The following is a 17,401-nucleotide window of genomic DNA, read 5'->3' as shown; positions in this document are numbered from 1 at the left end:
GTAGATTTTTGGCAGTGTTGTGGGAATGCTACTGTCTCCTTCTAAGACACTTTTTTTTTTCAGGCTTCCTAGTAGATTATTCCCAATCTGAGTACTTATCAAATCTGACCTTACTTAGCTTCCAAGATCAATCAAGTTCAACTTGGTCCCCTACTGCCAGATTTTTTTTATTTTGGGGCCTGAATTTTTGGGGGGCAAGAAAATGATTGAAAGTATCTTCCTACTAAGAATAAACAGAATTCATCTTGTAATTTAGTGTGTTTTTAAAAAGGAACACATCGGTAGAATTATGGCTAGGTTGAAGATTGAAAGCTGCACGCTTTCAAAGATGTTGGGACCCTAGAAAGTGTGCAAAGAAAAACAACAAAGATGATAAAAGATCTGGAGGCTGAACTGTATGATGCACTGTTGAGGTAGCTAGGTATGTGCTGTCTATCAAAAAGACGGATTAGAGGTGACATAGAATAGAGTAGAATAGAATAGAATAGAATAAACAGATTGTAGAATAGAATAGAATAGAATAGAATAGAATAGAATAGAATAGAATAGAATAGAATAGAATAGAATAGAATAGAATAGAATAGAATAGAGCTGGAAGGGACCTTGGAGGTCTTCTAGTCCAGCTCAAGCAAGAGACCATATAGCATCTCAAGACAGGTGACTGTCTAGCCTCTTCTTAAAAATCTCCAGTGATGATTTATGGGGGCAAGCTGTTCCACTGGTTAATTGTCCTCACTGTTAAGTTTCTCCTTAATTCCAGGTTGCTTCTCTCTTTGATCAGTTTCCAACCATTGTTTCTTGTCCTGCCCTCTGGTGCTTTGGAGAATAACTTGATCCCCTTTTCTTTTTGGCAGCCCCTCAAATACTGGAACACTGCTATCATGTTACCCCTGTTTCTTCTTTTCTTTAGACTAGCCAAACCCAAGTCTTGCAGCCATTCTTCATATGTTTTAATCTCCAGGACTTTGATCATCTTAGTTGCTCTTCTCTGAACTTTTTCCGAAGTCTCAACATCTTTTTTGTAGTATGGTGACCAAAGGTTCTTGCAGTATTCCAGGTGTGGTCTCACTAGGGTTTTATAAAGCAGTGCTAATACTTCACGTGATCTTGATTCTATGCCTCTGTTTATACAACCCAGGATTGTATTAGCTTTTTTGGCTGCTGCTGGACACTGCTGGCTCATATTGAAGTGATCATCCACTAGGACAGTGGTTCTCAACCTGTGGGTCGGGACCCCATTTGGGGTCGAACGACCATTTCACGGGGGTCGCCAAACAACACAGTCCGCCATTTTTTCCCCCTTTTCCTTAGCTGTGCTACTCCCTTGTATTCTATTGGCTTTTGAAAGCCAATAGAATAGACTCTCTTGAAGAGAGTCTAATTCTATTGGCTTTCAAAAGCCAATAGGAATTGTCCAGGCTGTCTCTGCCCTGCTGAGCCCGCCAAAAGTCCCATTCTGCAAACAGTGCTGCACCAGTTGAGTAGTCCTCGACTTACGACCGGTTGGGGGTCGCGGCATTAAAAAGGTTGAGAACCACTGCACTAGGACCTCAAGGACATGATAGGTGTCTTCCAGTATTTGAGGGGCCGTCACATAGAAGAGGGAATTGACTTATTCTCCAAAGCATCAGAGGGCAGGACAAGAAGCAATGGGCGGAAGCTTATCAAGGAGAGATCCAACCTAGAATTAAGGAGAAAATTCCTGACAGTCAGAACAATTAATTAATGGAACAGTTTGCCTACTGGAGTTGTGGGTGCTCCATAACTGGAGGTTTACAGAAATAAGCTGGAGGTTTACCTAAACTAGTCTGGGACGGTATAAGGTCTCCTGCCTTGAGCAGGGGGTTGGACTAGAAGACCCCTGAGATCCCTTCCAGGGATCCTGTATGTTCTATGTTCTAAATATAAGAGGATGAGTTTTCGTGTTGGGAATTTATCCAAGGTTCGTAGCTGGCTCCTGCCAGGAAACGCAAGCTGATCCAGGAGATCAATTCTTATATTAACATTTGTACATGTAAAATACAACTGGAGGCTGCTCTCTGTAATTGAGAAGAGGCACACATTTGGTTCACCTTGTATTAAGACAGTGTTTCTCAACCTTGACAATTTTAAGGCATGTGGACTTCAATTCCCAGAATTCCACAGCCAGCATTGCTGGCTGTGGAATTCTGGGAGTTGAAGTCCACATGCCTTAAAATTGTCAAGGTTGAGAAACACTGTATTAAGAGGTGCGAACTTATTATAGATGGCACATGACACCAGTAAGGTTAGCGAAAATGTTTAAAAAATGTTTCGAATAACTGTTGGAAATGTAAACAAAAGCCAGGTATTTATTATCATATCTGGTGGGTATGTCCTACCTAGTGCAAAAAAATTTTGGTTTAAGATTCATGCATGACTGGAAAAGATGACCAAAATACAGACAGAATTTAGGCCAGAATTGTTCTTGTTAGGAATACTACGGGAAAGTGAACGAGTATTTAATAGTACATATATTGACAGCTGCGAGAATAGCATTTGCCCAATATTGGAAAAATGAAGATGTACCATCTGATGAGATTATAATTAGGAAAATCCTAGAATGTGCAGAAATGGACAGATTAATGCTAGAGATTAAAGAGAAAGAAGACTCAGGTTTATTTTAAAACATGGGAAAAATTTTTATCAATGTTTAGCAAAATGAGTTAACGAAAACTGTTTGTGAAATTGATTAAGATGATTGGCTTTCTTTTTTGATTAATTGATATGTTTTATAATTTTTGCTATTTTTGTTGACGACAGTTACTTATTATTACATTAATTAACTCTGTTGAATACTTGTATCTGGACGATAGTTTGCTTGCTAAAGTGTGGAATGTTATTGGGGGCAACCCCATTGTTGTATCTATTCCCACCCTAATCCCTCCCCTGAACCCTATCCCAAATCCCACTACCTATAATGATCCTTGTCTTCCCTTACCCTGATAAAATTTAATAAAATATTGTCAAAAAAAGAGGTACGAACGTATGACCCCAATTGAGCCCAAAGTTTCTGTTGCTAAGTGAGACATTTGTTAAGTGAGTTTTGCCCCATTTTACCATCTTTCTTGCCATAGTTATAATATTAATCATTGCAGTTGTTAAGTTAATAACTCAGTTGTTAAGTGAATCTGGCTTCCCACATTGACTTTGCTTCAGACATTTGCAAAAGGGAATCACATGACCCCGGAACACCGCGACCATCATAAATATGAACCAGCTGCCGGATGCCTAAATTTTGATCATGCTGCAACGGTCGTTAAGTGTGAAAAATGATCATAAGTCACTTTTTTCCAGTACCGTTATAACTTTGAACGTCCACTTAATGAACTGTTGTAAGTCAAGAGCCATCTGTATTCTGAAGTACGGTACTGTCATGAAATAAAGCTGCTGGGAGTTTGTTTTATAAAACTGCCCACCAGACAGAAAAAAAATGTGTGACGTGTTCAATTTTGTCATTGTGGGAAACTAGAAGGACTTGAGGGGGACAACTTGACTGCTTTGCTTTCTAGTAAGTGTCTGTTTCCACGTTGTCCAGGGCAGCCATTTTGTGAGAGGGCCCTTGATAGCGACTCAGTTCAAACGAGCCCAGTCACTCCCCAAAAGTTTTGGAGACTTGGCAGAATTGTTTTAATAATTGAGAATCGATGGAATGGATTGCTGATGGACTTTCAAGTGAAGGCTGCAGATTAATCACACAACAGAAATGAGACTGCATGCGTAATGCATGAGCCTGGGAAGCTGGCAGCCAGCGGTTTCATTTCAGAACAGTTTGGGCTTCCTGAAATTCAAAACAAAACAAAACAAAACAAAACACGAGAATACAGAAATCTCCAGTGAAATTTTCAAGGCTTAGATCAGTGGTTCTCAGCCTTTTTAATGCTGCGACCCCCAACCGGTCATAAGTCGAGGACTACCCAACTGGTCGTAAGTCGAGGACTTTCCCTGCCCGGGAGCGCCGCACATGCGTGGTGCCGCTCCCTGCGCCGGCCGAGGCCTAGCTGGCAAGAGGCAGCGACGGCACAGGGCGACCATCGGCTGGGCCACCAGCTGGCCCAGCCCAGGCAGGTAAGGCACCCGCCAGGCCCCATGCGTGCCAGAAACCCTCCCTGTGCCTGCCGCTGCCCCGTTAGCCTTACCTTGGCTGCTGCTGCCAAGGTAAGGCTAACGGGGCATGGTGACGTCAGCTGGGGCGACCAATCGCTCAGATTAATCACAGTGGTGTAATTGCTGTGATTAAACTATTTCTGGAGGGAGTGTAGAAAACCTGGCTTCCCTGTGTAAATTTGGTGTAAATGAAGATTTTGGAGAGGAGGGAGAAGAAGAGGGAAGGGGGAGGGGAAGGGAAGGGAGAGAATAAGAAAGGGAGAGGAGAGATAGAAGGACAGCTGAAGGGAAGGGAAGGTGAAAGTGAAGGTGAAGAGGAAGGGGAAGGAAAGGAGAAAGGGGAGGGGGAAAGGGGAATGGAAAGGAATAAGAAAAGGAGAGAAGAATGAATGAGAGCAGAAGGAAAGGGGAAGGAATAAGAAAGGGAGAGAAGAGGGAGAAAAAGAAAGGGGAGGGGAGGAGAGGAGAGGAGAGGAGAGAAGAGGAGAGGGAGAGAGGAGAGGAGAGGATGATGGAGGATATAATATGGGGTGCTTTTGGTACTCCACCGACTGTCTTATAGTCCTAGTGCATGTGTGCTTGCGTGTGTGTGTTTAATGGTGCACGAGGGAGGAAAACCTTGAAATAGCCAAGTATTCCTTCTGAAGGTCTGCTCCATTGATCTTTGCACAAAGTTGCATTGTCATTTATTATGCATAAGAGGTTGAGTAACATAAACGCGCGTGCAAGCGTTGTTCTCTTAGTTGGGAAGAAAAAAAAAACAGGTAGAAAGAGTGTCTGTACAGAATTGCTATAATCACTGCAGGGTGAATGAAGCTCATTCAAAAAAACAGAGGCAAAGTGAGATTGAAATTGACTGATTTCCTTCTGCAATTTGACTTCTTCTCCTTTGTGGGGATATCCAAAAGAACCAAGATTGTTTGTTTGTTTCTTCAGTTCTAATAAACCAATGTATTGTAGACCTATATAGTTAGATTCGACTGTACACTTAATTTGGGGACGTAGTGGAGAGATCTTTCACGTTAATTCTTTTTGCAAACTCTGATCTTTCTAGTTATCTGGTTGTGTTTCTTCTACATTTAGTCCTCGACTTTAGTCACCACAACTGAGCCCAGAATTACCTCTGCTAAGCGAGGCAGTGGTTAAGTGAGTTTTGCCCCCTTTTATGACCTTTCTTACCACAGTTGTTAAGTGAATCATTGCAGTTGTTAAGTTAATAGCATGGTTGTTAAGTGAATCTGGCTTGTCAGAAGGTCGCAAAAGGGGATCACATCACATTTATGACTGCAACCGTCATAAATATGAGCTAGTTGCTAAGCTTCCCTATTTTGATCACATGACTATGAGGATGCTGCACCGGCCGTAAATCACTTTTTTCAGTGCTGTTGTATCTTGGAACAGTCACTAAACGAACTGTTGTAAATCAAATTATGGTGCTGGAGAAGACTCCTGCGAGTCCCCTGGACTGCAAGGCGATCAAACCGGTCAGTCCTGGAGGAGATCAACCCTGACTGCTCTTCAGAAGGCCAGATTCTGACATTGAAACTCAAGGACTCTGGCCACCTAATGAGAAGGAAGGATTCACTGGAGAAGGGCCTAATGCTGGGAAAGATGGAGGGCAATAGAAGAAGGGGACGACAGAGAATGAGGTGGCTGGATGGAGTCACGGAAGCAGAAATGGACTCCAGAAGATGGCAGAGGACAGGAAGGCCTGGAGGAACATTGTCCATAGGGTCACGATGGGTCGGACATAACTTTGCAACTAACAACAACAACAACAAAAGTGTGTTGGTTTCTTGATGGATGGCTAGGGCTGGATTCAGTTCTGACATTATTTGTGAACTGAATACGTAGAATAGTGTAATATTCATGCAGAATCTGTTAGACTTCAGGATCTGTCAGTCTTCAGATATTACTGTTGCCAAGTGATTTAGTAAAGTTGCACAATGCTGTTAAAAATATGGTTATTAAATTTAAATATGATTATCTACGTCATGGACTCTGCTGGACAATTACCATATGAGCATTGTTAGGAAATTCCAAGGGTTGAAAACTCTCAGAAGATTTTTCCGAGAAAGTCTGAGGGCTTTTGGAAAATAATCTTCATTTTCATCTTTTTTTTCCCCTTCTGCCATAAATTTTTATTAAGCTTCATTTTATTTTATAATGCAGGAAAAACAAAAGTTAGAGAACTGAGAGAAAGAAAAAGAGCACAGAGGGGGGGGGGGGAAAGTGGCGACTTCTGGGTTTTTTTTTTCAGTGCAGTACTTTTTACTTTTATATAATAATAATGTCATGGAATTGTGCAGCATCTATCCAGACGAAATCGGAGACCCAAATGCAAACTTGTAGTGTTTTATATCTATAAATATATTTAATATTAAAATTTACAGCAGTCTTTGTTGTCATCCAGAAAGAAACAACACAAGATAGTCAGTAACACAGGGACATCATGAGGTAAATTTTGCAGGACACAGAAGACACAGAAGAAAAAGGCAGGAAAAAAATAGGAAGTTTCTTAGGGGAGATGCACAAAATCTTCAGGAAAAAACAAAGTCAATTCCAGCAACGGTTGAAAACTGATCAAAGAGAGAAGCAACCTGGAATTAAGGAGAAACTTCCTGACAGTGAGGACAATCAACCAGTGGACCAACCTGCCTCCAGAAACCGTGGGCGCTCCATCACTGGAAGTTTTTAAGAAAATATTAAACAATAACCTGTCTGAGACGGTATAAGTTCTCCTGCTTGAGCAGGGGACTGGACTAGAAGACCTCCAAGGTCCCTTCCAGCTTCTATTCTATTCTATTCTATTCTATTCTATTCTATTCTATTCTATTCTATTCTATTCTATTCTATTCTATTCTATTCCATTCCATTCCATTCCACTCCACTCCATATTCTATTCTATTCTGTTCTGTTCTGATCTGTTCCGTTCCGTTCCGTTCCATTCCATTCCATTCCATTCCATTCCATTCCATTCTATTCTATTCTATTCTATTCTATTCTATTCTATTCTATTCTATTCTATTCTATTCTATTCAGAAAAAAACACCTTTGGGACTAAGATGGAGAAACCCTTATATAGAAAATGAATACATTGAAAATTATCCCTTGGACTACGTTTTTGCATTTTTCAATCTTTGTTTAATGCTGGGGTTCATAAACCTTCTGCCATCACCCCTCTCTTGAGTAGAATTTTAATTTCCTAAAAATCCAAATGCCAAAATGAACTCTGAGAACAATGCAACAAAACTTTGGCAAAGGTGGATTTACTGTAACCAGATACAATTAAAAGTTTCTTCACCCCCTTGGAACTCTTGTCTATACTTCCTCAAGTGAGGCACGCCTCACGTTTTGGGAGAGTCTGATTTAACGCAACCATTATTAAACATTTACGGGGTTATGGCGTGTTTAGGAACACTCTAACGGTGTGGTTGAAGTCGGCAGCAATTATTGCTGTGGTTTAAAGAGTTACTTCTACCCAATTTTCAAAACCACTGGAGGAATTTATGATTCATAGGCCCAAGCTTAGAGGCACCTTGCTCCCACATCTTAGAGGTGGGGGCAAGACCCAGCATTCTTTATTTGAGGTTGCTATGGAGATTTGAATTTTATATTTTTTTCTTTTCAGAATGGCAAAAAGTCAATGTCATTTCTTTTTCCAGAAGCCAGTAAAAACAAACTTTTTAAAATAGGAGAATACGGCGAACTTTACTCATTTTGGTAGTCATTGTACTTAACTTTGAGAGTTGGGGAGCTAAAGGCAGGAAATCCCGCAATTTACAAGCATTTGTTTAGTGACCAAACTTACAACAGCACTGAAAAAGCAGGCTTACGACCATTCATCACACACTTACGACCGTTGCAGCATTCGCATGGACACACGATGAAAATTTGGAGGCTTGGCAACTGGTTTGTATTTATGACGGTCGCAATGTCCTGGGGGGGTCATGTGATCACCATTTGTGAGTCTCTGACATGTAAAGTTAGTGGCGAAGCCACTTAACAACCATGTTACTAACTTAACAATTGCAGGAAGAAACGTCGTAAAATGGGACAAACTTACTTAACAAATTCTTCCTTAGCAATGGGAATTTTGGGCTCAGTTATGGTTCTAAGTCCAGGACTACCTATATGTCTAGTCCAGCGGTAGGCAACCTTGTCTCTTTTATGACTCGTGGACTTCAACTCCCAGAATTCCTGAGCCAGCCATGCTGAGGGGAAAGGGAGAGGTTTCCAAGATGAGCCATGCTGGCTCAGGAATTCTGGGAGTTGAAGTCCACGAGTCATAAAAGAGACAAGGTTGCCTACCCCTGGTCTAGTCTGTCAAAGAGAAGGATTAGGGGCTGACAGGATAACTGTCTTCCAGTATTTGGGGGCTGTCACAGAGAAGAGGAGATTGGCTTATTCTCTATAGCAGGGGTCTTCAAACCTGGCCCTTTTATGACTTGTGGACTTCAACTCCCAGAATTCCTCAGCCAGCATTCTGGGAGTTGAAGTCCACAAGTCATAAAAGGGCCAAGTCTGAAGACCCCTGCTCTATAGTACCAGAGAGCAGGACAAGAAGCAAAGGGTGGAAGCTAATCAAAGAGAGATCCAGCCTAGAAATAAGGAGAAATTTCCTGACAGTGAGAACAATTAATCAGTGGACTAGCTTACCAGCTGGAGTTTTGGGTGCTTCATCGCTGGAGGCTTTCAAAAATAGACTAGATAAGCACTTGACCAGGATGGTATATAAGGTCAGCAGGGGTTTGGACTAGAAGACCTCTGAGTTCCCTTCCAGCATTATGTCTCTAACCTGAAACATTTTAGGAAACATGGTGCCAATATTGTGGTCAGTGAACCTCTATCTCTAATTCATTCTCCAAAAAGTCATCAAATAACATTGCTGCTTACTAAGTAAAAAAATAATTTCCACTTAAAGCTTGCGGAACATCATGTTTCTTAACTAAATGGACAGTGCTGAATTGTTTTCTTTATGTTTTCCCCGCAGGCTATGTTTATCCACTATTCCCTGAATAATAAAATAATATTACGTACATATCTAAAATGAATTCTAAACACAGGCCTCCACTGGGTTAAATCTTCACGTAAGGTAGCACAGTTGCTAATCTCCTGCCTTTAGATATAGTTCCTGCTCACAAGCACTGTGCTGGCTGGGGATGATGGGATTTGAGCACAACTGGAGGGCAGCATGGGAGCTGTTGCAGCGTCCTCCTACTGGCCTTGTTTTTTATAGAATAACAGAACAACAGAGTTGGAAGGGACCTTGGAGGTCTTCTAGTCCAACCCCCAGCTCAAGGCAGGAGATCTTATACCAGTGATGGCGAACCTTTTAGAGACCGAGTGCCCAAACTGCAACCCAAAACACACTTATGCATCGTCGGGTGCCGGGTGGGTGTGGCCCATTGGGTGGGTGTGGTGGCCCATTGGGTGGGCGTGGCCCATTGGGTGGGCATGGTCCATTGGGTGGGCATGGTCCATTGGGTGGGCATGGCCGCGGTGGTAACGGCAGACTGGGTGGGACTAAAAAATTCAATTAATCAATTCCAACTTTGCAAGATCTTTTTTTTTCCTGCGAGAAATTGAAATTGACTGATTGAACCTTTTTTTTTTTTTTTTTTTTTTGCACACGGTGGCAGAGGCCTAAAGCAAAAAGGCTTTATAAAACCCAGCTGAAGGCCTAGGGCTGGGGCGATGGCGCGCGTGCCCACAGAGAGGGCTCTGAGTGCCGCCTCTGTCACCCGTGCCATAGGTTCGCCACCACTGCCTTATACCATTTCAGACAAAGGATTGTTCAATTTATGTAATAGTAATAGTAATAGTAGTAAAGTTGGAAGGGATCTTGGAGGTCATCTAGTCCAACCCCCTGCTCAGGGAAGAAACCCTATACCATTTCGGACAAGTGGCTGTCCAGTCTCTTCTTAAAAACTTCCAGTGTTGGAGCATTTACTGCTTCTGGAGGCAGGCTGTTCCACTGATTAATTGTTCTCACTGTCAGGAAGTTTCTCCTTAGTTCTAGGTTGCTTCTCTCCTTGATTAGTTTCCATCTGTTGCTTCTTGTCCTGCCTTTAGGTGCTTTGGAAAATAGCTTAATTCCCTCTTCTTTATGGCAGCCCCTGAGATATTGGAAGACTGCTATCATATCCCCCCTTGTCTTCTCTTCGTTAAACTAGACACACCCAATTCCAGCAACCGTTCCTTATATGTTTTAGCCTCCAGTCCCCTAATCATCTTTGTTGCTGTACTCTTTCTAGAGTCTCAACATCTTTTTTACATTTCTTCTTTCTTCTTAATAACCTCCATTGATGAAGGACCCATCATTTCTGGAGGCAAGCCGTTCCACTGGCTTATTGTTCTTCTAACTGTCAGGAAATTTCTCTTTAGTTCTGAGTTGCTCCTCATTTAGTGACCATTTGAAGTTACAATGGCACTGCTAAAAAGGGACTTATAACCATTTTTCACACTGAATGACTGTTGTAGCCTTCCCATGGTCAACGTTCAAATGCTTGTCAACTGGCATAAATTTATGACGGTTGCAATGTCCCGGGGTCATGTGATCCCTTTTTGTGAACTTGTGACCAGCAAAATCAATGGGGAAGCCAGATTCACTTAACAATCATGTTACCCACTTAAGAACGGCAGTGATTCACTTAACAATGATGGAAGAAAGGTCATAACATGGGAAATGCTCACTGAATAACTGTCTTGCATAGCCATGGACATTTTGAGCTCAACTGTGATTGCAAGTCAAGGACTACCTGTAAACAGTGCAAACCCCACTCCTTTCGGGCACTGATAACGTTACCTAGTTGGGTAACGAAATGTCTGCAAGATAACAATAAGCTAAAAGATCCCACGAAATCTGATCTGTTGGTCCTCTAAGAGAAGTCCATGAAGTGTTTTTGTATTTTGTAAATGTTCTTCTGGTTCCATATATAAAAAAACCTAGAATGCCAAGGAGAAGATTGCCTTAGGACTTCTCGTCACTTTTTATTTAACAGTCCAGCTGAAACTGCCCACTTGAACAGCGGTTATGGAAATTTCATATCTCTGTGTTTTACCCTGCTATATTTTGTTGCATATTTAGCTAAGAAGAAAATCCTTTTATGATTTAACCTTGCTTTATTTATGGCCGACTTGGGTTTTTAAAAAGGACGAATCTGTTTCGATATTTTTATTCTTGTTGCTTCTATAACCTTGAATTTCCATCGCCAATTGTCTATTTTTATTCCAAAGCAAACGCAACATTACTGGAAATTTATCTACCCGTGAAGAGATTAAATCTCTCTGAAGGAAACCAAGATTGGTCTGATAACAGCCATAGACTGTTTAATTTTTTTTCCTTCAAGACTTTTATCAAATGCACAGATCTTCACGAATTCGGTCTTGTGTGAATAGCTCAACCTCTTAATGACCATTGAGGACGTTCTCTTTGCTCTTCTTTCTATTGCTTTGTTTTCAATCTCCTATTGATTTAAAACTTCCTTATCGACAAAAGTTGCACAGTATGCTTTAAGGAAATAGGGTTTAGTAAAATAAAAAGAGAGATAGAGATGCCATTTAGGCAGAAAAAAAAAACAGATGCACAATGATTGGAAACTGGCCAAAGAGAGAAGCAACTTGGAATTAAGGAGAAACTTCCTGACAGTGAGGACAATTAATCAATGGAATAGCTTACCCCAGAAATTGTGGGCGCTCCACAACTGGAGAAAAAAATGGACACCCACCTATCTGAGACGGTATAAGTTCTCCTGCTTGAGCAGGGGGCTGGACTAGAAGACCTCCAAGGTTGCTTCCAGCTCTACTCTACTCTACTCTACTCTACTCTACTCTACTCTACTCTACTCTACTCAGTACAAGATAGATGGTATCTGATTTAGAGATATAGGAAGTCCTCAACTTATGACTGCAATTGAGCCCAAAACTTCCATTGCTAAGCAACAGGGTTGTGAAGTGAATTTTGCTCCATTTTACAACTTTTCTTGCCACAAACATTAAGTGAATCAGTTGTTGTTAAGTATTGCAGTTGTTAAGTTAGTAAAATGGTTGTTAAGTGAATCTGGCTGCCCCATTGACTTGGCTTGTCAGAAGGTCACAAAAGGGGATCACGTGACCCCCCCAGGACACCACAATCCTCATAAATATGAACCAGTTGCCAGGCATCTGAATTTTGATTATATGGGATTCTGCAATGGTTGTAAGGGCGAACAACAGTTATAAGTCACTTTTTTCAGTTCCGTTGTAACTTTGAACGGTCACTACATGAACCGTTGTAACTCAAGAACCACCTGCATTCTGAAGTACGGTACGGTCATGAAATAAAGCTGCTGGAGGTTTGTTTAGTAAAATGGTTGTTAAGTGAACCTGGCTCCCCCCCATCGACTTTGCTTGTCAGAAGCTCACAAAAGGTGATCACATGACCCCGGGACAAGGCAACTGTCATAAGTACATGCCAGTTGCCAAGTGTTCTGAATTTTGATCATGTGATCATGGCGATGCTGTGAACGGTTATAAGTGTGAAAACCGGTCATAAGTCACTTTTTTCAGTGGGGTTGTAACCTTGAACTGTCACTAAACGAATGGATGTAAGTTCAGGACTACTTGTAATACTTATGAGAAGTATTTGGGGGTCTTGGTAGGCCATAGATTAAGGATGAGCCAGCAATGTGCTACAGCTGCTAAAAAAAAGCAACACAGTTTTGGGCTGCATCAATAGAGGTAATCAAGATTTATTTTTTTTTTAAAAAATCACCAGTTTATATTGCACTGTTAGACCACATCTATAATACTGTTGGTATTTATGGATAGCACAATACAAAACAAGATGTGGAAAGAAGGGTAACCAAGATGGTAATGGGCTTGGAGGCTAAATCCTAGAAAGAACAGTTAAAGGAACTTGGTATGTTTAGCTTAACGAAAAGAAGGCCAACGGAAGGCTTCTGATATTATGAAGTAATGTCATAGGGCAGAAGGCATGGGTTTATTTTCTACCGCCCCTGAGGATAAGACAAAAACCAACGAGTGGAAAATCCACAGAGACAGAGCATGCAAAATAAGAAAGAATGTCTTGACTGTGAGAACTATGAAGCAATGGAACAGCCTTTCTGATGAAGTCATGGGTGCTCCATTTGGACTTTAACAGAATCTCCATTTGCCCAGAAGGCTGTGTGGGGATCCTGCTTTGGGTAGAGGGCTGGATAGAAGACCTTAAAGATCCCTTCCAATCTTATGATCTACGATATCCAGGCTATGCTTCTCTCAATTCTGGAATTTAAAATACGGTTTTGTGGGAAGACAGCACCCCCCCCCCCCGAGAAGGAAATAGTTTGGGGGATATTAAAAAAAATAGAATATATTTTCTTAAAGGAATAATAGAAAATCTTAGGCAGAAACACACCCCCCTCCCAACACACACAAGTCTCTCTGCCCCAAGCAGAAACCAGCTCTGTAGAAATGCAGATTTGATAATCCTTTTAGAAAGACTGGAGCCAGGAAGCTTGGAGCTGATGGGATTAGAAAGACACAGAGCCCTAAGTATCTACATCTCCCCCATAACATTTGGGGACAGGATTTATTCCCAATTATCGCTCAGAAATCCCTTAACCTGGAGGTTGTGAAAAGAGACAGATTATACTCTGGTTTCCTCTGAATATATGAATGAGACCCCCCCCCCCGCAAACCCTTATAGGAATGTACTGTGTGGGTTAGTTGAAGGAAGGAAGGAAGGAAGGGGGGAGAAGGAGGAGGAGGAGGAGAGGAAGGAGGAGGAGGAGGAGGAGGAGACACTTAATCTAGTCTGGCCTTTGTTATGTTGTTGTATATGCTGGAAACCAGAAAGAGAAATAGAGATATTTTGCTTTTGTATATGTATAGTATATATACTATACACCTGATCCAAAGTGTAGACTATGCAGAGAGGCCTTAGAGACAGTCCAACACATAGTGGCAAGGTGTAAAATGCAGGAAGGCAGGATTGGCATACGTTGAGTAGCTGGCATTGTGCACAGAAACATCTTGACATCACCTTAGGAATCACCTTAGGATAAATATTTTTAAAGGAAGCATGTAATTTCGTTTATATGTAACCATGAGAGAGATCTAGGTATCCTAGTGGACCACCGCTTAACTATGATAATAGAAGATAAAATACTTTATTGGCCAAGTATGATTAGACACACAAGGAATTTGTCTCTGGTGCATAAGCTCTCAGTGTGCATGCAAAACAATAAAGTAATCATATATCAAAATAATAATAATCATAATAATGATATCAATAAGAGAAGGTAGTGGAACAGATGAGAAGGATAAAAGTAATACAGCCATACTACATGGGTAAATATACTTAAACATAAGTTAGTATTGTGGGAACTATGAGCTCACAGTGTGCTGCAGCTGCCAAAAAAGCCAGCACAGTCCTGGGCTGCATCAACAGAGAGATAGCATCAAGATCACACAAGCTGATGGTACCGCTTTTATATTGCACTAGTGAAGCCACACTTGGAATACTGCATCCAATTGGGGTCACCACAATACAAAATAGATGCCGAGACCCCAAAAAGTGTGCAGAGAAGAACAACAAGATCACAAAGAGGCTGGAGGCTAAATCACATGATGAAAGGTTGAGGGAGCTAGCTATGTCTAGCTTATCGAAGAGAAGAACTAGAAGGAACATGATAACTGTCTTCTGGTACTTTGAGGGGCTGTCACAGAGAAGAGAAGATTGAGTTATTCTTCAAAGCACCTGAGGGCAGGACAAGGAGCAATGGGTGGAAGCTTGTAAAAGAGAAATGCAACTTGGAAGCAAAGAGAGATTTCCTGACAGTGAGAATGATTAAACCAGGGGTCCTCAAACTTGGCCCCTTTAAGACTTGTGGACTTCAACTCCCAGAATTCCCCAGCCAGCCAAGTTTGAGGACCCCTGGATTAAATCATGGAATAGCTTGTCTCCTGGAGTTGCAGGTGCTCCATCACTGGAAGTTTTCAAGAAGAGACTGGACAAGCCATTTGTCCAGAATGGTATAGGACAGTGATGGTGAACCTATGGCACGCGTGCCAGAGGCGGCACTCAGAGCCCTCTCTGTTGGCACATGCACCGTCATCCCAGCCCCGCCTCATCCCATGCCCCCCTCCTCACCAGCACCCCCCGGAGGAGAGTCACCCCCGGGCATGGCCCACACAATGCTGCGCAGCCAAGGGTATGGTAGCCAGGCAGCGGGGACAAGACTCCGCCCTTGCACCCCATCGCACGCAGATGATGCTGCAGAGCACCGGCGGAGGGCATGACCACCATGGTGCTGCTGGGCTGCCTGGGTGATCTGTGGCAGTCCGTGGAGGTGGTGGGTGGTCCTGTGGGCACAGCGGAGTATAGGACAGGGGTGGGGGTGGTAGTTTGGGGGCCCTCGGTCTCTAAAAGGTTCCCCATCACTAGTATAGGATCTTCTGCTTGAGCAGAGGGTTGGATTGGAAGACCTCCAAGACCCTTTCCAACTCTGTTATTCTATGTTTTGTGTTCTGCCTGTTAGCAGAATGAAACAGGTGAATCTTCGTTCCTTTTCCCAGCAGTCATTCGGCAGAGGTGAAGAGGCTTCTCTTTGCACAATGAGGGCGTTCCTCTTGAGATACATTTTGCAAATAGATTTGTTTAGGTTAAAAGAGAGCAGGAGATTTGCGGTTGGTTTCTGCACAACCCTGAAAAGTTTCAAGGAAGCTCGTACATGCCGAGAAAGGAAGGGAGACACCACGAAACCAAACCACTCCGTTCTTGAAGAAAGCACGAATAAGGAGCAAACGATGGATATCCAAAGACCACCCCAGAGACAAAGAGGTCATCGTTTACAATTAAATCAGAGATGGTGGGAAACGGTCGTCTCTCATTTCCTCCTGTGTGGGAAATGAAGTCAACCCGAGAAATGCAAACCAGGCTGCAGTTGTTAAGAGTTGACTTGTCCTGAATAATTGATGCAGATGTATGCTCTGGTACATTCCCCAAGATGGACTTTCTTACATTATGAAGAAATGCGTGGATCGATGCTTCTACAATGAGAGCATCTAAGACGAAAGATGCACTAGGATCTATGACATAGTTCTTGCTTCCGGAATCTTGAAGATAAAATGGTTCTAGAAACCATGTAGAGCAAGTCCTCAGGTTAAGGACACCCTTGTTTAAGGATGGCCTGTACTTAAAAAGAGAGGCTAATTCTGCTAAACACCTAATTTCCACAGCACTGTCTTATGCCGAAAGATATTTACCCATGTAGTAAGGATGTGTTGGCATTAGCCTTCTCATCTTCTCATCTTTCTCATCGTCTCATCTTTCCTACTACCTTCTCTTATTGGTATCTTATGATTGATCACTTCTTGTTTGGATATTATCATTTATGATGGTATCTTATGATTTATGATCTATGACGTATCACTTTGTTGTTTGTATGTACACTGAGAGCTTAAGCACTGGAGACAAATTCCTAGCCAATAAATAATATTTCTATTCTATTCTATTCTATTCTATTCTATTCTATTCTATTCCATTCCATTCCATTCCATTCCATTCCATTCCATTCCATTCTATTCTATTCTATTCTATTCTATTCTATTCTATTCTATTCTATTCTATTCTATTCTTATATTCCATTCCATTCCATTCCATTCCATTCCATTCCATTCCATTCCATTCTATTCTATTCTATTCTATTCTATTCTATTCTATTCTATTCTATTCTATTCTATTCTATTCTATTCTATTCTATATTTCATTCCATTCCATATTCCATTCCATTCCATTCCTCTATTCTATTCTATTCTATTCTATTCTATTCTATTCTATTCTATTCTATTCTATTCTTATATTCCATTCCATTCCATTCCATTCTATTCTATTCTATTCTATTCTATTCTATTCTATTCTATTCTATTCTATTCTATTCTATTCTTATATTCCATTCCATTCCATTCCATTCTATTCTATTCTATTCTATTCTTATATTCCATTCCATTCTATTCTATTCTTATTTTCCATTCCATTCCATTCCATTATAGCAAAAATTGAGTTAAATACAGTGATTCAAGTTCTAAACCATATGATGCTTAAACCAGAATTACAGCAATATTTCCTGATAGTGAGAACAATTAAGCGAGAACAGTGGTATAGCTTGCCTTCCAGAGTTGTGGGTCCTCCATCACTGGAGGCTTTCAAAAATAGACTGAGCAACCATTTGATTGGGATGGTATAAGGCCTCTTGCATTGGGCATTGGGTTGGACTAGAAGACCTCCAAG

General features: G+C 41.6%; 1 protein-coding gene across 2 annotated transcripts in view; it reads left to right on the top strand.

Annotated features, from left to right (window-relative positions):
- Positions 1-17,401, top strand: part of CHRNA4 (cholinergic receptor nicotinic alpha 4 subunit) — a 69,570-nt gene that overhangs the window by 12,651 nt on the left and 39,518 nt on the right. The window lies entirely within an intron of this gene.

The sequence above is a fragment of the Crotalus tigris genome, unplaced genomic scaffold, assembly GCF_016545835.1.
Source record: "Crotalus tigris isolate CLP2741 ecotype Arizona unplaced genomic scaffold, ASM1654583v1 scf7180000017659.2616968, whole genome shotgun sequence".
Classification (NCBI taxonomy): domain Eukaryota; kingdom Metazoa; phylum Chordata; class Lepidosauria; order Squamata; family Viperidae; genus Crotalus; species Crotalus tigris.
Note: the sequence above shows the minus strand (reverse complement) of the source record. Positions and strands in the feature narration are given on the sequence as shown.